Genomic DNA, 27,819 nt, shown 5'->3' on the forward strand with positions numbered 1-27,819 from the left:
ATGCTTTCACAGTGGCCATGTCTTCCATAGATATTTGTTTGCTCGGATTAGTACTATCACCCTCAAAACACATGTCATCCCTCTCGTGTATACCTTTATCTTTCCAACTTGATTTGATTGACCCGTGTATATTGAACCGCCTCCACAAAAACATCCTCCTCCTCGTTTCCACTCACATCATCGCCATTAACCGAGTTACTGTATTCTTCTTGTTGGCTTATATCATCCATATTCTTTTAAATGTTATGAATCTGTCATCTAATCCCTTTCACGCACACTTTATACTTCACCTCTTCAATTTCCACCGTAACAAACTCTTCTATTTTGTGATTTTATGATGGTTTTTAAAGATGCTCCCCCCTTAAACGTGTCTTTATTTTTTATCCCTGTCAATAAACATAGCTTCATCCCAAGAAATTGCAATTTTCTTGAATGCAACAGATGTACAAGCACACATCGAAAAGGAAGGCCCTCAATTTCAAGCCACACCATCCTTTCATCAACCAAAAAGTTATTTGTTAACAACCTCATCTCCTAAAGTACCAGTATTCTCTACGTATTTTTTGAACTTAATGCAAGGATTTTGATACTTAAATTCAATACACACCCACGTCCCACAATACAGTTAACTTTAATTTCGTTAAATCATTCTTCACAACACACATTATACAAGATTTCATTGAGATTCACATTCCGAAGACACCCAAGATCCATACACAATAAGTCAAGCACAATCTACATATATTTTATTCCTAAAAAATATTATATGTTCATGTTGACTATGTGTCTCCCCTTCCCTGTTGACATCGAGGCATAATATTTTGAATTTCCTTCCTAAATTGAGTTTTCTTACCATTTGAATTTACTTGTGGTCTTGGTTGATCTGTGTGGGCTCATATTATTTTCTCTTCCCTTATAAACCTCGCAGTCGAAGAAAATAAAAGAAATCTCCCAATCGATATGGTGCAAAAGTTTTGAATCAAACACTACTTATTATCAACATCTATAAATTTGGCAATAGAAAGCTTCATCCCTAACAACTTCCTTGACATATAAACATCTACAACCACTCTATATTTTAACCTATCTTCCATAGATCCTTCATCTCCAAATCCCCCTGAAAAAGTTGTATCAAATGTCGTGAAAGACAAATCTCCCACCTTTTTTAAATTAGGGTTCTCGTTTGATTTGATTTTCTTTGCAAACATCCATTAACAATGACCCCCCCCCCCCCCCCCCCCCCGGCGCCCACCAGAACGCTATATAGAGGTCAACCCTATTTTTTTTTTTTCAAAACGTTTCACAATTAACATTGTATGTGGTTTACCACTTTGAAGCGTATTCATCTTTCATTTTCATCCAACACCTGATTTCATGCCCTTATATCGAAAAATAACTAGGATTTTGATTTTTTAAACTTATGTAATGTTGGTGTTGTATTTTGAAAGTATATTTGAGCTTTGCAGTATCGGTTTGATATTTCACTTTTTAACATTTATACTAAAAATAACATCACATAAGTTCCTATACGTGTTAGCTCAGTTACATAGACCATGTAGCGACTTGGTTAGGAGGATAGGAAGCCATTGACTCCACGTATTTCTTATATAAAAAGAGTGAAATGAGCCATTAACTATGGGATTACCGAAATAAGTCGGGTAGTGCCCGTGATGGACTTGCCTTTGCGGCTAAGTACTTGACTTCAAAGATAGCTAGCTAGTTTCAATGAAGAAAGAGGAGTTGTACCAAAAGAACATGCTTTCTACCCCTTCTACTTGCACATGGACAGAAATGGATAGAATACCCTATAAAGCTTTACTTTTCCTATTCCATATGATTGACTTTGGTCTTTTCCTTCACACCTTTGGTGGAATGCAAAGAAGGCCTCCTGTTCCCTATGATTGACTTTGGGCTTTTCCTGTAACCCTTAGGTGGAATGCGAAGAAGGCCTCCTTCCGGGGGAGGGGGGTCCGAGACATCAATGAGATACCACTCTGGAAGAGCTAGAATTTTCAGGAGGTTCGGGCCAAGGGAGAGTCTCATGTAGAAAGTTTCTATAATGTAATAGAATTTAGCCACAAAATTAATTTTATCTAGATGTCCACGTAATATAACATTTCAAAAATCCAATCTCAATAACTTAGTCGTTGATTGGAAATGTTCTTAGGGATCTAACTCGGGTTCTCTTCATGTATGTTGATGCGTGCCTGCAAAGAAAAATCTAAAAAAAAAAAAATCTTACCAAAAATAAAATCACATATGTTCTAGCGTTTCTTATATATTTAATATGGCTAATACAAAGCAATCAGTTTATCGAGATGTCCCCATAATATAGCATTTCAATGATCCATTTCAAATAAGTTATTTGTATTTAAGAAATGGTTACATGCTTTTAACTAGGGGTTTATTTCGTTATGTTAAATACAAGTTTGCGTTTTAAAATAGGTACCGCTTACGAAGAAAAATTACAAACAAATCGTCATGTCAATGATGCGTTTTCAATTCCCCTGTATCTTAAACCGAGAGACCCTAAGGTAGATATTAGGGTTTGGGTTAAACATGCCCCGATAAGGCGCAAATTATAGATTTCCGGCCGATCGGTCCGTAATTGTTGCATCAAGCAAGTCGGAGTCTATGAGATTCTAGGTTTAGTGTTTACGGTATATCGTATTCCGTTCTATATAAGTTGAAGTGACTGGTTTCTCATATATAATTGTGTCATGTTCTGTATTGTTTAAACAAAAAGTATGATGTGTGAAGTATGATTATTTTCAATAAGATAAACATTAAATAAGATTACATAAAAAGTAAATCGATTGCACGGTAGTGTCGACATTGCGGGCGGAAGCTTCTATTTGGCGTTGGTGTTATGTTTTGATGGGACAACATTTCCCGAAGCTTTTATAAGTAAGACGGACCTTTGTCGTCATCTCTTCAGACTGATTGTCTTTCCCACTGCAATCCTGCTTTTGGGGTACCAGGATAGTCATACAAGTTGATGATAAGTTGGACTAGAAAGAAACCATCAGATGGTTTCGAAGAACCAAAATCCCTTGATGTCGTTGGAGATGGTTTTGTTTTACATGACGCGAAGTCCAATTACAATGTGTTGGTGGAATTGTTAATCAAAAGGAAATTTAAGTTTGTGTAGGTATATATTAGTGACTGCTCCCACATTGGTGTGTGAAGGATTCCAAGACGATTTTATAAATCTATCTTGTAGATTGTTCATCACTGGGCCTGGTAACGTTTGCCTGTAACCCAAGTGGGGGTATCAAAGTGGGTTGGATTATGATTTGGTCGAGTTAGGTTGGGTCTGGTGGTGTGTAATTTGACTTGCCCGTTCCAAGTCAATAGTTGTTTCACGTGGCCTGAGCGAAGGCTTTGGGTCTCTTGGAACCTAGAGAAGGGGGCAATGCGTTAGGCTGGCTTCACAGAGCTGCGACAACTCCTCGCTTCCAGACAGTGGAAGGATAACAAGTCTTGGCTCTTCAGGCCTATATTGCCAACTAGTCTCACTCAAATGGACTCCCACTTTTTTATAATTTGAAACAAGTCCATTTTGTAACGTTTGCCTTTGCCTGTAACCCAAGTGGGGGTATCAAAGTGGGTTGGATTATGATTTGGTCGAGTTAGGTTGGGTCTGGTGGTGTGTAATTTGACTTGCCCGTTCCAAGTCGATAGTTGTTTCAAGTGGCCTGAGCGAAGGCTTTGGGTGTAACCTAGAGAAGGGGGCAATGCGTTAGGCTGGCTTCACAGAGCTGCGACAACTCCTCGCTTCCAGACAGTGGAAGGATAACAAGTCTTGGCTCTTCAGGCCTATATTGCCAACTAGTCTCACTCAAATGGACTCCCACTTTTTTATAATTTGAAACAAGTCCATTTTGTAACGTTTGCCTGTAACCCAAGTGGGGGTATCAAAGTGGGTTGGATTATGATTTGGTCGAGTTAGGTTGGGTCTGGTGGTGTGTAATTTGACTTGCCCGTTCCAAGTCGATAGTTGTTTCAAGTGGCCTGAGCGAAGGCTTTGGGTGTAACCTAGAGAAGGGGGCAATGCGTTAGGCTGGCTTCACAGAGCTGCGACAACTCCTCGCTTCCGACAGTGGAAGGATAACAAGTCTTGGCTCTTCAGGCCTATATTGCCAACTAGTCTCACTCAAATGGACTCCCACTTTTTTATAATTTGAAACAAGTCCATTTTGTCACAGGGATGAGTCATATTCATTCAACAAATAACCTTGTTTTGTTTCATCTCCTGATGAAAATATATCATTAAAAACAACAGATTTTTGAGTCTCTTGGAAATTACCATATTGGTAACATGAAATATTTAAGTTTGTGTATGTGTATATTAGCGACTGCTCCCACATTGGTGTGTGAAGACGATTTTATAAACTTACGGGAGTGGGTTCACATCAGACACAGCAAAGACTTGTTTCAAATTTTTAAGACTTTTCAAGTATAAAAGCTTTAAGCTATTCTTAAACATTGGACTAAGTATTGGAGGGGTACGCCGGGCCTTGGCTGTAGTGTAAGACCAAGGCGACACATGAAGAACCCCAGCAGCAAGCTACTGTAACGGGCCTTCCCCCATAAAAAATAAGATTAATATCGAGTGGGCCGATGGCCCACATATCAGATATTAAACTGATAAGAACAGATACTACACTTGATCTTAGCCAAAAGGCCGAGAAAGGTATGCTTATTCCCCTCCAGGGCTTCCCTTTTTGTACTCGCCTCCCTCTTGCCTGCTTCCTTCATTCACCCGATGTGGGAATTGGGATGCAGACACTTTCGCTTTCGCTGCCAGCTCCCTTCCTTCACCAACAAAAACAACTTCAATGGAGTATTATTCTTTTACTTCTTTACTTTCTCTATATATATTCAAATCAAACTTACACTGTACTACTGCATATGCATATGTGTTTATGATTGCATTGCTTTTTCTTTTCTTATTTTTCTGTAGTTTAAATTCACTCCACGCCAACAAACAGCACAACTTCATTTCATGCTCGATTACAAATGGCTCCTTCCACTCATGTACCTACTATGCTTTGCTTTAATTTCTCCATTTTGTTTTTATCACATATCTATTAAGTAAACACAACAGCTAATGGACAAACTCAAACTTCTCAGATAAGTCCGACTTCTTAAAATCCATTCTATCAAAATATGTGTTTTTAATCAACATAATCCTTTTAGCTTGTTTTGCTGATAAAAATCACATTACATCTTCAAACCATATAAATTTATAATCATATCCAACACATTTCTTACTCGTTTAAAAACCTCACAAAAATTATTTTTCCGGGCAACCCTTTCTTCGTTATGTCATCCCGCTCTCAGGTATTGAATATTCAACCATACATTATGTTTCCCGTAATTGTTCACTGTTCCTTTCCAAGATGCTATCCGCTTTTTCAACCAACATGTCCCGCTCTTTTCATCATCTTCACCTAAAATCACTTCCAATTCGATTCTAACATTTACGGGATGACTTTTACCGAACAAATATATTTAGAATAAAAAAACGCTCAATAAATAACATTATATTCGAATTTAGTTAATGGATGAAACGGAAAAATCCATCTTCAACAATCCAAACTCAATGCCCGCTCTTGTTTTACCATCTGTGATGTTTATTTTTTCAGTTGAATGTACATAAAGGTGCTATAGTCCATGTTCTAACAGCATCACCGCATCATTTAAGCCGTCCATTTCAACTTTCAAGTAGTACGATATCTAGCCGTGGGTCTCCATTAATGGGACTCGAAACTCAAAACAAGCTTCTAAAATAAAGGAATTGTAAAGTGATCGCGTGGATGTAATTGATGAAGTAACTTGACTGCTATCAACCCCCTTTTGCTTCAAATTCCAAATTTCATCCATCCAATCAATCTTCTCCTCTCATTCTATCCGTATCTTGTTCTCTACGTCATCATAAGAATTCTTCGTGCTCATGACTTGGTCCCCCGGCATCGCTTTTCGTCTCATATCAATATTACCCATAGTTATAAATATAAGATACGACAAGATGAGATTAAATAGGTACAAGACTCGTACGTTAAGTTCCACTTACCGGAAAAACTCTAGATTCTAAAACTTAATTCAGTCTCGGATAATGTCAACACCCAAATAGGCACAACACTTATATTTGCCGAAAAATCTAAAGTAGCAACATACTTCAAACATCCTCGTTTATCGACTTTTACCTTTGAAAGATTTTATCTTAAATCGTCGATTAGCCAACAACTTAGCAATGAGTTTGTATCCTAACACAATCAAACTAAGTGGTCGATAATTTATAACTTTCAATGAGCTACCCACCTTTGGAATTAGAGTGATGAAAGAACCATTACAGCCATGTGGAATATTAGCTTAAATAAGAAACTCCGTGACACCATCAAAAATATCATAGTTCGAGAAGCCATTTGCACCCGGAACTTTATCCCCTTCGCACGACCAAACAACACTTTTAATTTCCTCAATCGTGCACAGAACTTCCGAACAATCGTCTTGATATGACACGAGATTTGTACACCGTGTGCTATGTTTTTGAACACTCTCGCCTTCGAACCTGTTAAATTTTATTTATTACTAAAATAATCTTCTCACCAATTTGCGGATCATGCTGCTAATTGACTGTTTTTGTACCACGAATAATAAGTTGCATGTGTCTTCTATTAAGAATACTAAGAATACTGTCAACGTACTTTGCTTTTCCGTCCCCTTCAAATTCTTCGTTTAATCTTAGCTTCTTTAATAACATCTAAAGTTTTCAATTTCTCGTAATCATGATTTTTCTCAAAATATTCAAACGATCCCCCATTACTTTTGGAGTGGCATTTTCCTTGATCAATCTCACATCGTCAAAATCATCCCATTTCATGCAACAATTATACAAGTTGAAAGCTGCCACCACATGTTTGAAAAAAAAAAACGTGTCTCTAATATGGAATTGATTTCTCCAACGATGGTGACATTAAACCCGAAATATCTACAAGATTCCTGAAAACTGAAAATCTATCCAATTTGCTAATTTTTCACCATTAACACTAATTGGGTAAAATCATACCCACCCATAGAATGTTTCTTATCAAGTAACCCTTCTTTTATGAATGAAATCATTAAATGAATTTGTCGTATCTTGAGGAAAAACCAAACCTACCCTCTCGGAATGTGAATCTGATAGAAAACTTGTATAAATTGTGTATTCATGAAAAACTTAGGAAACACCCACTCCCCTTCGACAATAATAATTTATTCCTTCCCATTAAATCTATTCAATTCAACCACCGAAGGATCCCAAATGCATAGTAATAACCCATTGGCCCTTTCCCTAAATACTCTATAATTTTACAAGATCTAACGGACCATACATGTTTCTTGAATCCCAAAAAATTTAACAATATGCGTTCTACACAACTTCATGTCTTTATTCGGTTTGTCGTTGCTCCCGATCCCACTAATATTTAAGAGAAAGAATATTCAATTATCCATTGTGTTCTCACTCGATAATTTAAGAATGTATGATTCATACCCTTTCGATTTTCTGACGTGGCTTAGTAGGAGGATGAATAAACCGGCTTATCCAACGAATTCTCGACATCAAAATCATGTTCCTTGACGGTGGGTTGCTTCCGGAACCCCTCGACACCAACACAATGAAATCGACCCCCATCAAACCCTCGTGGTTTCGACATGGATTAAGACGAACTTCCATCTTCATTGGCATTATTTGACTTTTTTGATCTTTCCTTATCATTAGTTATGCTTTCACAGTGGCCATGTCTTCCATAGATATTTGTTTGCTCGGATTAGTACTATCACCCTCAAAACACATGTCATCCCTCTCACGTATACCTTTATCTTTCCAACTTGATTTGATTGACCCGTGTATGTTGAACAGCCTCCACAAAAACATCCTCCTCCTCGTTTCCACTCACATCATCGCCATTAACCGAGTTACTATATTCTTCTTGTTGGCTTATATCATCCATATTCTTTTAAATGTTATGAATCTCTCATCTAATCCCACTACTAGAAAACAGACCTTTAATGACACGCTTTTTACAACACGCACTGATTAATGATACGTAAAAGGGCGTGCCCTTAAAATAGTGTTATCTTTCCAAAAAATTTAAGGATTTACGTCACGCATTATTGCGTGCCCTTAATTTAGTGTCTCAAGAAAAAAATCAAAAACACGGAGGGCGCTTTATCTTAAACGTGCGTCGTCTGTACTTGTCGCTTTATAATTTTAATGAAACACGCTTTTAGTTGACAAGGGGGGAAACGAAAACCCCAAAATTTTTAAAACACGCCTCGTTTTTTCTACCTTCTATCTATCTTTCAAATTTGCAATCCACTCTCCCCTCTCTGATACTCTCTCCTCTAGATCTCCCTTCATTCTCTACCTCCCGTCTCTCTTAAAACCCTAAGCCATCGCTACCTCCCTTTTATCTAGCATGTGCTAGGGTTTTATTTTCTTCCAAGCTTCCGCTTCTCTCGTTTTCTCTCAACTCAGTAATGCGAGGGTTATGAAATAAAGAAAACCCCCAATGCTCCACAAAGCCCCTTTCTGAAAAAATATCATGTAAGCGTGGAGACGGAGTCTGAAATCATCAACAGGAGAACAAGAAGATAAAGCGAAGGTAAATCGTAATTGATCTGCGAGGTCTCCTCATCAATGACGTCGACCAAATCTAAAATCTCGAATTCAAAGAATTATTCGGAGAACTTAGGTGTTAACACAAGAGGTCCCAGGTGAATTCCAATTAATTTGTAAGTATTTTGGTTCAATATTGTTTATTCTGAAAGTGTTGGTTGTAGGGGTAAAGTTGTTATATTCACATCATAGTCTTTTCTCAAGTTTCGTGAGTTAGAATCTCAATTTTTTTCATTAGATTGACTAACTTCATTGGATCGGAAGATGTTCCCGCTGATTATACTAGTTGGGAAGCTAATCGCAAGTGGGTCGGGGGGGGGGGGGGGGGGGACAAAAGGTCCCATTACTCAGGTATTCAAATCTCATGATTCTATGGTCTGGGAGGCGAAATCTAAAGATACCGAAAGGAATTGGAAGAAATGAAAAGAAGAAGAAATAATTTGTAAAATATGTGGAGAATTCGACCATTTTACTCAGGTGTTCAAATCTCATGATTCTGTCAGCATCATCTTATAAAATGGTTGTTCTTAGCTCTTTAAGATTTTTAAATACATGCTGGCTGTGTTAGGCTCAACTATCTGATTCATCAACAACTAATATCTCAATATGTGATTTCAGAGTGAGCTTCAGAGTGAAGCCCTAAAAGAAGCCATTACTCAAATCACCACAGATGCAAAAGAGAAGAAGCATAATTTCACTGAAACCATTGAACTCCAAATTGGACTCAAGAACTATGACCCAAGAAAAAGCCCGTAATTGTTCGTTGTTCCTTTCCAAGATACTATCCGCTTATTCTACCAACATGTCCCGCTCTTTTCATCATCTTCACCTAAAATCACTTCCAATTCGATTCTAACATTTACGGGATGACTTTTACCGAACAAATATATTTAGAATAAAAAAACGCTCAATAAATAACATTATATTCGAATTTAGTTAATGGATGAAACGGAAAAATCCATCTTCGACAATCGAAACTCAATGCCCGCTCTTGTTTTACCATCTGTGATGTTTATTTTTTCAGTTGAATCTACATAAAGGTGCTATAGTCCATGTTCTAACAGCATCACCACATCATTTAAGCCGTCCATTTCAACTTTCAAGTAGTACGATATCTAGCAGTGGGTCTCCATTAATGGCACTCGAAACTCAAAACAAGCTTCTAAAAAAAAGGAATTGTAATTCAAGTGATCGCGTGGATGTAATTGATGAAGTAACTTGACTACTATCAACCCCCTTTTGCTTCAAATTCCAAATTTCATCCATCACATCAATCTTCTCCTCTCATTCTATCTGTATCTTGTTCTCTACGTCATCATAAGAATTCCTCGTGCTCATGACTTGGTCCCCCGGCATCGCTTTTCGTCTCATATCAATATTACCCATAGTTATAAATATAAGATATGACAAGATGAGATTAAATAGGTACAAGACTCGTACGTTAAGTTCCACTTACCGGAAAAACTCTAGATTCTAAAACTTAATTCAGTTTCCGATAATGTCAACACCCAAATAGGCACTAACACTTATCTTTGTCGAAAAATCTAAAGTAGCAACATACTTCAAACATCCTCGTTTATCGACTTTTACCTTTGAAAGATTTTATCTTAAATCGTCGATTAGCCAACAACTTAGCAATGAGTTTGTATCCTAACACAATCAAACTAAGTGGTCGATAATGTATAACTTTCAATGAGATACCCACCTTTGGAATTAGAGTGATGAAAGAACTATTACAGCCATGTGGAATATTAGCTTAAAGAAGAAACTCCGTGACACCATCAAAAATATCATAGTTCGAGAAACCATTTGCACCCAGAACTTTATCCCCTTCGCACGACCAAACAACACTTTTAATTTCCTCAATCGTGCACAGACCTTCCGAACAATCGTCTTGATATGACACGAGATTTGTACACCGTGTGCTATGTTTTTGAACACTCTTGCCATCGAACCTGTTAAATTTTATTTATTACTAAAATAATCTTATCACCAATTTGCGGACCATGCTGCTAATTGACTGTTTTTTTACCACGAATAATAAGTTGCACGTTTATTCTATTAAGAATACTAAGAATACTGTCAACGTACTTTGCTTTTCCGTCCCCTTCAAATTCTCCGTTTAATCTTAGCTTCTTTAATAACATCTAAAGTTTTCAATTTCTCGTAATCATGATTTTTCTCAAAATATTCAAACGATCCCCCATTACTTTTGGAGTGGCATTTTCCTTGATCAATCTCACATCGTCAAAATCATCCCATTTCATGCAACAATTATACAAGTTGAAAGCTGCCACCACATGTTTGAAAAAAAAACGTGTCTCTAATATGGAATTGATTTCTCCAACGCTGGTGACATAAAACCCGAAATATCTACAAGATTCCTGAAAACTGAAAATCTATCCAATTTGCTAATTTTCCACCATTAACACTAATTTGGGTAAAATCATACCCACCCATAGAATGTTTCTTATCAAGTAACCCTTCTTTTATGAATGAAATCATTAAATGAATTTGTCGTATCTTGAGAAAAAACCAAACCTACCCTCTCGAAATGTGAATCTGATAGAAAAGTTGTATAAATTGTGTATTCATGAAAAACTTAGGAAACACCCACTCCCCTTGGACAATAATAATTTATTCCTTCCCATTAAATCTATTCAATTCAACTACCGAAGGATCCCAAATGCATAGTAATAACCCTTTGGCCCTTTCCCTAAATACTCTATAATTTTACAAGATCTAACGGACCATACATGTTTCTTGAATCCCAAAAAATTTAACAATATGCGTTCTACACAACTTCATGTCTTTATTCGGTTTGTCGTTGCTCCCGATCCCACTAATATTTAAGAGAAAGAATATTCAATTATCCATTGTGTAACGGACCATACATGTTCCTTGAATCCCAAAAAATTTAACAATATGCGTTCTACACAACTTCATGTCTTTATTCGGTTTGTCGTTGCTCCCGATCCCACTAATATTTAAGAGAAAGAATATTCAATTATCCGTTGTGTTCTCACTCGATAATTTAAGAATGTATGATTCATACCCTTTCGATTTCCTGACGTGGCTTGGTAGGAGGATGAATAAACCGGCTTATCCAACGAATTCTCGACATCAAAATCATGTTCCTTGGCGGTGGGTTGCTTCCGGAACCCCTCGACACCAACCCAATGAAATCGACCCCCATCAAACCCTCGTGGTTTCGACATGGATTAAGACGAACTTCCATCTTCATTGGCATTATTTGACTTTTTTTAATCTTTCCTTATCATTAGTTATGCTTTCAGAGTGGCCATGTCTTCCCTAGATATTTGTTTGTTCGGATTAGTACTATCACCCTCAAAACACATGTCATCCCTCTCGCGTATACCTTTATCTTTCCAACTTGATTTGATTGACCCGTGTATATTGAACAACCTCCACAAAAACATCCTCCTCCTCGTTTCCACTCACATCATCGCCATTAACCGAGTTACTGTATTCTTCTTGTTGGCTTATATCATCCATATTCTTTTAAATGTTATGAATCTGTCATCTAATCCCTTTCACGCACACTTTATACTTCACCTCTTCAATTTCCACCGTAACAAACTCTTCTATTTTGTGATTTTATGATGGTTTTTAAAGATGCTCCCCCCTTAAACGTGTCTTTATTTTTTATCCCTGTCAATAAACATAGCTTCATCCCAAGAAATTGCAATTTTCTTGAATGCAACAGATGTACAAGCACACATCGAAAAGGAACACCCTCAATTTCAAGCCACACCATCCTTTCATCAACCCAAAAGTTATTTGTTAACAACCTCATCTCCTTAAAGTACCAATATTCTCTTCTTATTTTCTGAACTTAATGCAAGGATTTTGATACTTAAATTCAATACACACGCACGTCCCACAATACAGTTAACTTTAATTTCGTTAAATCATTCTTCACTACACACCTTATACAAGATTTCCTTGAGATTCACATTCTGAAGACACCCAATATCCATACACAATAAGTCAAGCACAATCTACATATATTTTATTCCTAAAAAATATTATATGTTCATGTTGACTATGTGTCTCCCCTTCCCCGTTGACATCGAGGCATAATATTTTGAATTTCCTTCCTAAATTGAGTTTTCTTACCATTTGAATTTACTTGTGGTCTTGGTTGATCTGTGTGCGCTCATATTATTTTCTCTTCCCTTATAAACCTCGCAGTCGAAGAAAATAAAAGAAATCTCCCAATCGATATGGTGCAAAAGTTTTGAATCAAACACTACTTATTATCAACATCTAAGAATTTGGCAATAGAAAGCTTCATCCCTAACAACTTCCTTGACATATAAACATCTACAACCACTCTATATTTTAACCTATCTTCCATAGATCCTTCATCTCCAAATCCCCCTGAAAAAGTTGTATCAAATGTCGTGAAAGACAAATCTCCCACCTTTTTTAAATTAGGGTTCTCGTTTGATTCGATTTTCTTTCCAAACACCATTAACAATGACCCCCCCCCCCCCCCCCGGCGCCCACCAAAACGCTATATAGAGGTCAACCCTAGTTTTTTTTTCAAAACGTTTCACAATTAACATTGTATGTGGTTTACCACTTTGAAGCGTATTCATCTTTCATTTTCATCCAACACCTGATTTCATGCCCTTATATCGAAAAATAACTAGGATTTTGATTTTTTAAACTTATGTAATGTTGGTGTTGTATTTTGAAAATATATTTGAGCTTTGCAGTGTCGGTTTGATATTTCACTTTTTAACATTTATACTAAAAATAACATCACATAAGTTCCTATACGTGTTAGCTCAGTTACATAGACCATGTAGCGACTTGGTCAGGAGGATAGGAAGCCATTGACTCCACGTATTTCTTATATAAAAAGAGTGAAATGAGCCATTAACTATGGGATTACTGAAATAAGTCGGGTAGTGCCCGTGATGGACTTGCCTTTGCGGCTAAGTACTTGACTTCAAAGATAGCTAGCTAGTTTCAATGAAGAAAGAGGAGTTGTACCAAAAGAACATGCTTTCTACCCCTTCTACTTGCACATGGACAGAAATGGACAGAATACCCTATAAAGCTTTACTTTTCCTATTCCATATGATTGACTTTGGTCTTTTCCTTCACACCTTTGGTGGAATGCAAAGAAGGCCTCCTGTTCCCTATGATTGACTTTGGGCTTTTCGTGTACCCCTTAGGTGGAATGCGAAGAAGGCCTCCTTCCGGGGGAGGGGGGGTCCGAGACATCAATGAGATACCACTCTGGAAGAGCTATAATTTTCAGGAGGTTCGGGCCAAGGGAGAGTCTCATGTAGAAAGTTTCTATAATGTAACAGAATTTAGCCACAAAATTAATTTTATCCAGATGTCCACGTAATATAACATTTCAAAAATCCAATCTCAATAACTTAGTCGTTGATTGGAAATGTTCTTAAGGATTTAACTCGGGTTCTCTTCATGTATGTTGATGCGTGCCTGCAAAGAAAAATCTTGAAAAAAAAAATCTTACCAAAAATAAAATCACATATGTCCTGGCGTTTCTTATATATTTAATATGGCTAATACAAAGCAATCAGTTTATCGAGATGTCCCTACAATATAGCATTTCAATGATCCATTTCAAATAAGTTATTTGTATTTAAGAAATGGTTACATGCTTTTAACTAGGGGTTTATTTCGTTATGTTAAATACAAGTTTGCAATTTAAAATAGGTACCGTTTACGAAGAAAAATTACAAACAAATCCTCATGTCAATGATGCGTTTTCAATTCCCCTGTATCTTAAACCGAGAGACCCTAAGGTAGATATTAGGGTTTGGGTTAAACATGCCCCGATAAGGCGCAAATTATAGATTTCCGGCCGATCGGTCCGTAATTGTTGCATCAAGCAATTCGGAGTCTATGAGATTCTAGGTTTAGTGTTTACGGTATATCGTATTTCGTTCTATATAAGTTGAAGTGATTGGTTTTTCATATATAATTTTGTCATGTTCTGTATTGTTTAAACAAAAAGTAGGATGTGTGAAGTATGATTATTTTCAATAACATAAACATTAAATCAGATTACATAAAAAGTAAATCGATTGCACGGTAGTGTCGTCATTGCGGGCGGAAGCTTCTATTTGGCGTTGGTGTTATGTTTTGATGGGACAACATTTCCCGAAGCTTTTATAAGTAATACATGATGGGTTTTGGTCCTAAGAACATCCTATGTGCTCATACAAACCCTAATGCTTGGATCTAGGTTTCTCTATTGTACATGCAAGTTACCCAAGACTATAAACCCTAATTCTAACATACAAGTAATCATATTAATATAAGAATAGGTTTATAATGTTACCTTGATTGTTATGTAGCAATAACAATCCCAAATCTCCTTGTATTGACTTTGGAAGGCTTAGAGTCACAAGTGTCACTCCTCTAATGGTTCACAAACACCATAAGCAAGAGGATGAAGAGGAGAGAGGATGGAGGCTACCAAAACCGTGTGAAAACCCTAGCAAGAAGCTTAGCCACGTTTTTGGGTCATAAGGGATCCATATATATAGGAGGGAATTAGGGTTATCTAACAAGGAAACCCTAATTTGGATGCTTAAGCCCTAAGCAACCCATGGAGCCCTTTCCTTAAGGCCTTGGAGGATTTCATATGGGCTTCCCCCATAGAATTCGTCCACCTTATAATAAAAGGCAATCCATGGCCCAAATTGCAATTATCTTATAATTACAATTCCAGTCCCTTAAGTTTAATTAATCTCTTTTAGTCACAAAACTAATTACCAATTAATTATTGACTAATATTAATTAAACAATATGATTTCTCCTTTAATATATTATTCCCATAATATATTAATAAATCATATTTAATCCTTTCTCTCCATAATTCATCCTATCAAGTTGCTTTGGTGAAGGCAACCCAAAAGGACCATGCACCATCGGGTCAAGTACATACCAAAATAGTTATGGACTTAGACACTAATCCAACAGTCTCCCACTTGGATAAGTGTAATAACTATTATGCGTATGACTTCAGATCCTGATCTGCAATCGTAGCTTTCCAAAGCCGCTGTCAACTCTGATCCTATCAGATACGCATGTCCTTAGATAAGCGATCATATATTCCTCCATTCTAGATATCATATGAGATATGATTTCAAATCATTCTCTTTGTACTATATCTCGATTCCCGATTTATGACGACCGACTAATTGAACAAATCAAATTAGCCCTAGCCCGGCCGAGCATTTACGTTTGTCATCACTAAATCATCGAGTGGCCCAAAGATATCGCTTTTATCCTACCTTGGATAAAAGGAACGGACAAACTTTGATACAATGCTTGCTTGCACTTACTCACCGAATTACACACAACAATATGTTTTATAACACCAAGTTACTAGTGCGTTTACATATTATCAATGTGCAACCGATTTGCAAGACACAACTCACACATCACGGTTTCAAGAATATAAGATGTTATCGTCTCACCAATCACTCGTGATACAATTCATGGAGTGATCCAAGTGAGCGTGGGTTTAATCCAATGCTCAAATCATATTCATAAGCACTCATGAACGTTGCAGCAAACATTTGCTTATGTCTAATACTCTTTTAGACAATCCACACACCAATTCACGACAGTCTTCATTCATATCTACTTCCAACACATGAACCACTATGGCCCGTTCGAATAATTCGATTATTCTTCATAAACTCAATTTTTCTGGAAGTCAAAACATGCAAATGTGAAACACAAGAATAATACTAATCTCATATGGCCTCAAACCTTTGAGTATAAATAAAACACCTTTTATTTATCACCATATCGATTACTCATTATTTGTCGTTTCGGGTAATCAACTTCTTACTTGAATTACAACACTTGTCCCATGCTCCTAACATGCACACAATGTTTACCTATGGTTCTCACTTTGTGAAATAGATCGTATTGAACACATTTCCAATCATACTCGTTTCATAACTCCAAATCCTTTTTCATAAGTGAAAGAATATCAAATTCTTGATACTCATAGAATATGCTAGATTCTAACATTTTATGCAATGATCCTTTCGTAATGTCACTGCACCAAAGTCACAAAGACTATTGCCAATGAAATTACAAAGTCCTCTATCGGAGATTGTTACAAGACAATTCCATAGACATGATGTCTATCACTCAAAGTACATTCTTTGAACATCCTTTTGCATAAAGGTTTCTAATATAGTCATAGATTTTCAATATTCAATTCCCAATATGGACACGTTTCCATATTTTCCATGTGACAACTCATTCTTAATAGAATCTTATCTATTCGTAATGATGTCGATATGGTCCATCCAATATGGAAACATTTCCATAATTTCCATATGACAACTCATTCTTAATAGAATATTTTCTATTCATAATAATGTCGATATGGTCCATCCAATACCATGCTTCCAACTACTCACAAGCGACCAATCCTCGTCAAACTTTGGATTGTCCTCTGATGGTTGTTTAATTATTTTAGTCAAAACCAATTCTAGTCCCTTTTCCCTCTAAATGCGCTCGACATTTGGAAAATTTTAGAATGGTCAAACATTAAAGCATTTGCAATCGATCCTATACCCGAAGCGTATGGGACACGATGCATAATGTTTTATTTGCTATGTTCTCAAAATTCGAATTGTGAAAATGAATGCCGTAATCATAATCGAAATTTTAAGAACACACTAAGTACCCTTGACTAAATTTATTAACATTTCTCAACCTAATCCTTTAGATTTGAAATGAAGCATAATATTCTCTCCCTTAATTATAGCAAAACAACTTTACAATCCTTATGACTTATAACTCTTGTTTTCTATAATTAATATTGCCAACTTGCAATACTTTCCATAATAATCATACAATCATAACTTTTATGCTCCCACTATCATGATGATTACTATAAAACATAACACTTATGCTCCTACTAGCTTTGACATGTATTCAGAAACAACTTAACTTTCAGAAAAACAATGCTTATTGAATTTCTTAAGTTCATGTTTCTAATACTTAGTGCTTTGATAATCTTTTATCAAGGCTTTTTGAACTTATACACCTTTGCCTTAGATAGTTCATATGTGTGCGTAAACAATTGCCAAACCTCACAATTCAAATTATGGAAAGGGATACCGTAACCATAATCGAATTCGAGAATGCAATTTTACAATCACTATCTTCTTAAAATCTTTCTTAGTAAAAGCATTTCCTCACAATCATTTTCATTAAGGAGGAAATCTTATGACACTTAGATTTAAACGGTGTATGTGTTCCTATCCATGTGAATTTGTTAAAACCAAGGTTTACGACAAATTCAAACTTATATGGATCGAACTTTCTTAATCTTGATTTCTTGCCTTGTGGTAACACAGCTGCCCACCATGTCTTCCAAGTAGTTAAGCAGCTCACCCTTTCCTATCATTGTACCTTTCATTGATTAAGGTCCTTGCCTTTTATGCATTCAAATGAGAACTCATAGAACTCACATGCATAATTAACTTAATCGGAGCGGCATAGAAACAAAATAATGTCAACACGATAGGTTGTAAACCTCAATTCGTGTGCTAGTGATGATCAATAAGGTATATTTTGATTTGTTCTTGAAACCTTTCAATACCATTAAGACTCCCACTAACTCCTTGACATATAAGATTCTTTTGTCAATAACCATTTCTTGACAAACAAATATTCAAGAGTTAGTGTAGCTTTTATCAAAACACTTCATAAATTGGTTCTAGTTGGTCTTTGTCTTATCTAAGACATCACAACTTTCCACATTTGATGAATGTTTTAATACTTTTCACTCATTGTCACAATCTTAACTTTAAGACCTGTTATTGGAACGAAGCATGATTGACTTCTTGATTTAACCATTTCTTCAATTCTTGATTCCTCTTCTTAGACATACAATTGTACTAAGACTCACTTAGAGGTTCAATTGAGATATGGTTCTTAATCATTAAGACCCATCATAAAGCATAAAAGGTACTCTCCCTTCTTCTTACAAAGGAGAAACTTTTATCTTTCTGCCTACTTGATTCTTCTTATTCGTTCTATTATTGATTTAAACCTTTTTCAATCAATCTAGAATTACACTTAATCTTGTAAGTATAATCACATTTACTAAACCTTTAGTAAATCATGACAAATATCTTTGTTACTCTTATGGTGGACTTAATCAATACATAACTTTGCGTACTCGATCTCCTAGTCCTTCACTTGACACTTTGTCAATGAATTAGTCTAATTATCAAATATGAGATTTCTCATTTATCGTGCAACCAAGTTGCATGATTCCAAGTTTCTGTTCAATTGAAACTTGGGTGATGAGAAACTCCCCCTATTTGGTAAATTCTCGACTTTCCATAAATAACATAATAAGAACCAAATCCATTATTGCTAATATTCAAACATCAATTTTTCATATACGCCATTGCAAGGATAAATAAATAATATAAAATCAAAATTTATTTTATTGTAGGAAAATTTGTCCTTACAATGCAATTCATTGAAAAACTATGCTAATACATCTTTCTTAGCAATCTAATTCTAACTCTAAGTAGTAGCTCAAGAATCTAATCTTCAAGAAATGCGATCGAAATCCATTCCTTCACGGTTAGATTCTGCTTGCTTCTTCCCTTAAGCTTCCTTTCTTTTCTTCGATCCTACAAAACATCAATTGCAATCTTATCACATTATGTATTAACAATTATACTTTTAATTCAATTAAATTGTAAACCTAAAATTTTATGGATTTATTAAACCTCTTTTAATTATACTCCTTAATTAATTAATAAAACCATAAGGGTATGATTTGAACCTTTTCAAACAATACTAGAGTTTTAGAATTTAACATTCCTAATTAAACTTTTAATCAACTTTTAAATTCCAAAACTTGAGGGCAAGTTTTGAAACATTTCAAAACATTAGGGTTTAGAATTTAAATATACATCAAAATTAAACTATTAATCAAAATTTAAATTCCAAAACTTGAAGGCAAGTTTTGAAACCTTTTTTCAAAACAATAGGGTTTCAACTATTTAAATTTCAAAACAACAAAACTTTTGAGGTCAAATTTAAACTATAAAACCTAAAGGGGAAAATATGAAACTTTTCAAAGCACAAGTATCAAATAACAAATAATCTAAATTAACATTTAATCACATAATTATCCATATTTGATTTATTTAATGATTTCTTGCAAAAAAATTTACCAATTTAATCAAAATAATTAATTAATTATCACATAAGGAAACAAATATTTTATTAATTGATAAATATCTTCAATTAGATCAAGAATATACTCATATATATATATATATATATATATATATATATATATATATATATATATATATATATATATATATATATATATCAAAAATCGGATTTATATTGATCTAATGCGATAAGGCAACTTTCCATAAGCAAAAACAGCAAGAAATCGCGAGATATGCTCCATCTGACGAGTTGACTCGTCGAGTCAAGCTTGGACTCGTCGAGTCTGCATGGACTCGGCGAGTCCAGCCTCCAGAAACCAAAAAATCAAATTTTTCAAACATGTCAAGCATCAATACAATAGAAACCAATCTAGGCTCTGATACCACTGATGGGTTTTGGTCCTAAGAACATCCTATGTGCTCATACAAACCCTAATGCTTGGATCTAGGTTTCTCTATTGTACATACAAGTTATCCAATACTATAAACCCTAATTCTAACATACAAGTAATCATATTAATATAAGAATAGGTTTATAATGTTACCTTGATTGTTATGTAGCAATAACAATCCCAAATCTCTTGTATTGACTTTAGAAGGCTTAGAGTCACAAGTGTCACTCCTCTAATGGTTCACAAACACCATAAGCAAGAGGATGAAGATGAGAGAGGTGGGGGGCTACCAAAACTGTGTGAAAACCCTAGCAAGAAGCTTAGCCACGTTTTTGGGTCATAAGGGATCCATATATATAGGAGGCAATTAGGGTTATCTAACAAGGAAACCCTAATTTGGATGCTTAAGCCCTAAGCAACCCATGGAGCCCTTTCCTTAAGGCCTTGGAGGATTTCATATGGGCTTCCCCCATAGAATTCGTCCACCTTATAATAAAAGGCAATCCATGGCCCAAATTGCAATTATTTTATAAATACAATTCCAGTCCCTTAAGTTTAATTAATCTCTTTTAGTCGCAAAACTAATTACCAATTAATTATTGACTAATATTAATTAAACAATATGATTTCTCCTTTAATATATTATTCCCATAATATATTAATAAATCATATTTAATCCTTTCTCTCCATAATTCATCCTATCAAGTTGCTTTGGTGAAGGCAACCCAAAAGGACCATGCACCATCGGGTCAAGTACATACCAAAATAGTTATGGACTTAGAAACTAATCCAACAAGACGGACCTTTGTCGTCATCTCTTCAGACTGATTGTCTTTCCCGCTGCAATCTTGCTTGTGGGGTACCAGGATAGTCATACAAGTTGATGATAAGTTGGACTAGAAAGAAACCATCAGATGGTTTCGAAGAACCAAAATCCCTTGATGTCGTTGGAGATGGTTTTGTTTTACATGACGCGAAGTCCAATTACAATGTGTTGGTGGAATTGTTAATCAAAAGGAAATTTAAGTTTGTGTATGTATATATTAGTGACTGCTCCCACATTGGTGTGTGAAGGATTCCAAGACGATTTTATAAATCTATCTTGTAGATTGTTCATCACCGGGCCTGGTAACGTTTGCCTGTAACCCAAGTGGGGGTATCAAAGTGGGTTGGATTATGATTTGGTCAAATTAGGTTGGGTCTGGTGGTGTGTAATTTGACTTGCCCGTTCCAAGTCGATAGTTGTTTCACGTGGCCTGAGCGAAGGCTTTGGGTCTCTTGGAACCTAGAGAAGGGGGCAATGCGTTAGGCTGGCTTCACAGAGCTGCCACAACTCCTTGCTTCCGACAGTGGAAGGATAACAAGTCTTGGCTCTTCAGGCCTATATTGCCAACTAGTCTCACTCAAATGGACTCCCACTTTTTTATAATTTGAAACAAGTCCATTTTGTCACAGGGATGAGTCATATTCATTCAACAAATAACCTTATTTTGTTTCATCTCTTGATGAAAATATATCATTAAAAACAACAGATTTTTGAGTCTCTTGGAAATTACCATATTGGTAACATGAAATTTAAGTTTGTGTATGTGTATATTAGCGACTGCTCCCACATTGGTGTGTGAAGGATTCCAAGACGATTTTATAAACTTACGGGAGTGGGTTCACATCAGACACAGCAAAGACTTGTTTCAAATTTTTAAGACTTTTCAAGTATAAAAGCTTTAAGCTATTCTTAAACATTGGACTAAGTATTGGAGGGGTACGCCGGGCCTTGGCTGTAGTGTAAGACCAAGGCGACACATGAAGAACCCCAACAGCAAGCTACTGTAACGGGCCTTCCCCCATAAAAAATAAGATTAACATAATCCTTTTAGCTTGTTTTGCTGATAAAAATCACATTACATCTTCAAACCATATAAATTTATAATCATATCCAACACATTTCTTACTCGTTTAAAAACCTCACAAAAATTATTTTTCCGGGCAACCCTTTCTTCGTTATGTCATCCCGCTCTCAGGTATTGAATACTCAACCATACATTATGTTTCCCGTAATTGTTCGCTGTTCCTTTCCAAGATACTATCCGCTTTTTCAACCAACATGTCCCGCTCTTTTCATCATCTTCACCTAAAATCACTTCCAATTCGATTCTAACATTTACGGGATGACTTTTACCGAACAAATATATTTAGAATAAAAAAACGCTCAATAAATAACATTATATTCGAATTTAGTTAATGGATGAAACGGAAAAATCCATCTTCAACAATCCAAACTCAATGCCCGCTCTTGTTTTACCATCTGTGATGTTTATTTTTTCAGTTGAATGTACATAAAGGTGCTATAGACCATGTTCTAACAGCATCACCGCATCATTTAAGCCGTCCATTTCAACTTTCAAGTAGTACAATATCTAGCAATGGGTCTCCATTAATGGGACTCGAAACTCAAAACAAGCTTCTAAAATAAAGGAATTGTAAAGTGATCGCGTGGATGTAATTGATGAAGTAACTTGACTACTATCAACCCCCTTTTGCTTCAAATTCCAAATTTAATCCATCACATCAATCTTCTCCTCTCATTCTATCTGTATCTTGTTCTCTACGTCATCATAAGAATTCCTCGTGCTCATGACATGGTCCCCCGGCATCGCTTTTCGTCTCATATCAATATTACCCATAGTTATAAATATAAGATATGACAAGATGAGATTAAATAGGTACAAGACTCGTACGTTAAGTTCCACTTACCGGAAAAACTCTAGATTCTAAAACTTAATTCAGTTTCCGATAATGTCAACACCCAAATAGGCACTAACACTTATCTTTGTCGAAAAATCTAAAGTAGCAACATACTTCAAACATCCTCGTTTATCGACTTTTACCTTTGAAAGATTTTATCTTAAATCGTCGATTAGCCAACAACTTAGCAATGAGTTTGTATCCTAACACAATCAAACTAAGTGGTCGATAATGTATAACTTTCAATGAGCTACCCGCCTTTGGAATTAGAGTGATGAAAGAACCATTACAGCCATGTTGAATATTAACTTAAAGAAGAAACTCCGTGACACCATCAAAAATATCATAGTTCGAGAAGCCATTTGCACCCGGAACTTTATCCCCTTCACACGACCAAACAACACTTTTAATTTCCTCAATCGTGCACAGAACTTCCGAACAATCGTCTTGATATGACACGAGAAAAAAAATTAAAAAACACGGAGGGCGCTTTATCTTAAACGTGCGTCGTCTGTACTTGTCGCTTTATAATTTTAATGAAACGCGCTTTTAGTTGACAAGGGGGGAAACGAAAACCCCAAATTTTTGAAAACCCGCCTCGTTTTTTCTACCTTCTATCTATCTTTCAAATTTGCAATCCACTCTCCCCTCTCTGATACTCTCTCCTCTAGATCTCCCTTCATTCTCTACCTCCCGTCTCTCTTAAAACCCTAAGCCATCGCTACCTCCCTTCTATCTAGCATGTGTTAGGGTTTTATTTTCTTCCAAGCTTCCGCTTCTCTCGTTTTCTCTCAACCCAGTACATGCGAGGGTTATGAAATAAAGAAAACCCCCAATGCTCCACAAAGCCCCTTTCTGAAAAATATCATGTAAGCGTGGAGACGGAGTCTGAAATCATCAACAGGAGAACAAGAAGATAAAGCGAAAGTAAATCGTAATTGATCTGCGAGGTCTCCTCATCAATGACGTCGACCAAATCTAAAATCTCGAATTCAAAGAATTATTCGGAGAACTTAGGTGTTAACACAAGAGGTCCCAGGTGAATTCCAATTAATTTGTAAGTATTTTGGTTCAATATTGTTTATTCTGAAAGTGTTGGTTGTAGGGGTAAAGTTGTTATATTCACATCATAGTCTTTTCTCAAGTTTCGTGAGTTAGAATCTCAATTTTTTTCATTAGATTGACTAACTTCATTGGATCGGAAGATGTTCCCTCTGATTCTACTAGTTGGGAAGCTAATCGCAAGTGGTTCGGGGGGGGGGGGGGGGGGAACAAAAGGTCCCATTACTCAGGTATTCAAATCTCATGATTCTATGGTCTGGGAGGCGAAATCTAAAGATACTGAAAGGAATTGGAAGAAATGAAAAGAAGAAGAAATAATTTGTAAAATATGTGGAGAATTCGACCATTTTACTCAGGTATTCAAATCTCATGATTCTGTCAGCATCATCTTATAAAATGGTTGTTCTTAGCTCTTTAAGATTTTTAAATACATGCTGACTGTGTTAGGCTCAACTATCTGATTCATCAACAACTAATATCTCAATATGTGATTTCACAGTAAGCTTCAGAGTGAAGCCCTAAAAGAAGCCATTACTCAAATCACCACAGATGCAAAAGAGAAGAAGCATAATTTCACTGAAACCATTGAACTCCAAATTGGACTCAAGAACTACGACCCAAAAAAGGAAAAATGTTTCAGTGAAACAGTGAAATTACCTGACATTCCTAGGCCTAAATTGAAAGTTTGCATGCTTGGAGATGCCCCAACATGTTGAAGAGGTAATAAGCTCTCTCAACTATCTCAATAGCCCAACAGTACTTAAGTTATACTTAATACACATTTTAAAACCGTTAACTGTAAAAATAAAATATTAAACATAGTAAAGGTTCATTAACTTCAAGTAAGACCAATCTCTGTATTAGGATTTTTGAACCCATATTAAGCTTTTTCTGCATACAATCGTGCATTGCTGATACAGAGTTGTATTAGTTTCTATTTTGTTGAATACTGTTGAACCCTAGGGTATTTTACAATGATGCATATCCAACTTGTTGACCTATATAACCCTTTCCTTGAATAGCTATAACAGAGCCAAACAAAGGTGTCTGAAAAATCAACAAGAAATAATTGTCCATATTCATCTTGCATCAACTGCAGAAGCTGGAGGATTGGTGATTTTCTTTCACTTTTTTTTTTGGTTTATTATATATCATTTAATAGATCTAATATGTAGGATTTATGTTTAAACTCCTACCACCATTTTGTAATTGCTTGGGACAAATTGTTTTGCCTTTGCTTTAAGATTTGTTTTACTCTTCCAACTAATAAGCCATGAGAATTGGGTTACTTGTTTTTTATAGCCTGTTTGGTTTAGTCCCGATAAGTTCTCTTTTGACTTAATGTAAAAAAGAAAGAGGAAATTTATACTCAAGAAGGATCCATGTTCATTTTAATATGTCTCCCTTTTAATGTTGTCCTATTTAACATATCTTCCTGGATGATAAGGTTTGGTTGGAATGGAATTATATAACAGGGTTTGTAATTGGTTTCTCAATATGGTTTGAATGCAATCATGTGAACATGGGTGGAATGGCTGGAACGAAATCTTGTGAATGGAATATAATCATATTTGAATAGGGTGGAATCTGATTTTGTACAAGTGACATCAACCTCCATTTTCAACCAAGGTTGCTTTTAATGTGGAGGAGTTTTGCTGTTCTTGTAAGTATGACTTTATCTACATCAATAACTGCAAGAGAAGGTTCTATTCCCATGGCTGCTTATCAGATCTATTTAGAAGTTTGGTTGGATCTTTCTTTGCTTACTGATGCTTTAGCACTTGCAGGACAGGTAACCTTAAAAATAACCTAGTACAAGGTTAAGGTTGTTGTTCTATTTTTTCCTGTAGTTGTCTGATTATGTTGTTTTGTAGGCAATTCTTGCAAGTAGTTATTCACAAAAGAACTATGGTGAAGCATGTAGAGTAATAGACAGAGTTCTTAAGGTTAAGTGTATATATATATATATATATATATATATATATATATATATATATTAATTCTTTTTTCCTTTTTAATTTAACTTAATAACAATTATATTGCTAATAAAATAATCCAAATTTTTGGTTTTTGTTTAGATTGGATTAATATCTGGAGGTAGCTTGGCTTTTGTGTTGTTCTTATTTACCACGGATTCACAAGTTCTAAATATTGAAAGATCTGGTACTTGGGTAAGAAACTTATTTTATAATTATTTTTATATTCAAGAACCTTTTAGTAATTTTGTTTTCATTAAAGTTCTAAATATTGCAAGATCTGGTACTTTGGACAACTACCTTTTTGTTGATATGGCAGGAGGCAACCCATAATGATTGAAAATAGCCCTATAAAGCATTTCCAATTCTATGCCTTGTAACAACAAATCAACTTGACGATTGTCTTACTTTCCATTATGGGGGGTTCACAAATACTTGAGGTGTGTTTGGATTGAAGGATTCCATAGGATTTTGAATTGAAATCCATGTTAGTTCCTTGTTTGGTTAAAAGAACTAAATTCCAGTTTCTGGGAGTTTAAGAGAATCGTTTGTTTAAAGGATTTTATAACTTACCACTGATTTCCAAATCCATTCCATCAATGATTTCATGAACTACCCTGATTATAGTTTAGCATAAAATAGTCTAGATTCCAGATTCTTCCATTTACATTCCAATCGCCCCATTATCCTATTGTTAGATTTTATAGCTATTATAAACAAAACCCATTTAGTCATCAATTGTCCTGTCTTTGAGGCTATAATTGGAAAGCAGAAATGAGTTTTTTTTTTAATTATTTTTCGTGAGTGAAAAATGTAACATGTTGTATTAGCTATACAAGTTCTAATGGCTTGGTGGCAACTTTTGTTTTATTATAATTATTTAAGTTGATTTAGTGCACTTTAAAAAAACATAGGCTAAACAAGGAAACATTAATTCTGTCTATTCATTAAAACTTCTGCATTTGCTCATCCCGTTCTTTATTAGTAGTTAAAATTTAGCTTGATCTATGTGTCTTTAAGGGCGTATTTGGTTATTAGATTCCAGCGGAATCTGACGAAAGTGGAATTTGGGATTCCATTCCATTCCATGGTGTATTTTGTTGCCAAATGAATTTTTCCAGAATCCTTTAAATTATGTGTTAATGGATTTCACCATTCATAGGGTGGTCATGGAAAGAATTCAGTTCCATTCTTTCTTTTTTTAACAGTTATCTTGTCATTTGATTGTCTCAGGACACAAGGGCACAAGGTAAAGGGAAAATTGCTCGACTGCAAAGAAGACTATTAATTGTGGAAGTTGAGAAGAAAATCATGCAGTTCCAAACTTGCATTGATCAGGGGCTGGTAAAAACTTTTTTTTGTTACTAATAATAAGTCCAAATTTATGAGCTTATTGTGTGTGTGTTTGTGTGCAGGAGAAAGATGGGCAATGTATGTATGGATTGATTTTGTATACCTTGGATCGTCTTTATAGAGCTGTGGAGAGGCATATAAAAGCAACTGGCGAGTGGCAGAGGTTAGTTTTTATTTATTTGTTACTATTATTATTTTATATCAGTTTATTGTTTAACTAATTATAGTTTTTTTTATGAGATGTCATTTCGTATGAAAGTTTACTTGACTTAATAACGAATATTAAGTCCTGCCATTTTATAAATTTACCCTTACTTGCTCTCTCCTTCCATTCTCTAAGTATACACTTATTTTCTAAAACATTTGTTAAA

The 27,819-nt window shown here is 35.5% G+C and overlaps 1 non-coding gene and 1 pseudogene across 1 annotated transcript; both read right to left on the reverse strand.

Moving 5' to 3' along the window:
• Nucleotides 1–4,503: 4,503 nt before the first annotated feature.
• LOC128126475 (U2 spliceosomal RNA) lies at nucleotides 4,504–4,700 on the reverse strand. The gene has a single exon (XR_008224472.1). It is a non-coding gene; the product is annotated as a U2 spliceosomal RNA (small nuclear RNA).
• A 17,369-nt stretch (nucleotides 4,701–22,069) lies between these two features.
• On the reverse strand, nucleotides 22,070–22,209 carry LOC128126476 (U2 spliceosomal RNA; annotated as a pseudogene).
• Nucleotides 22,210–27,819: the final 5,610 nt, after the last annotated feature.

Source organism: Lactuca sativa, chromosome 5 (genome assembly GCF_002870075.4).
Source record: "Lactuca sativa cultivar Salinas chromosome 5, Lsat_Salinas_v11, whole genome shotgun sequence".
Classification (NCBI taxonomy): Eukaryota; Viridiplantae; Streptophyta; class Magnoliopsida; order Asterales; family Asteraceae; genus Lactuca; species Lactuca sativa.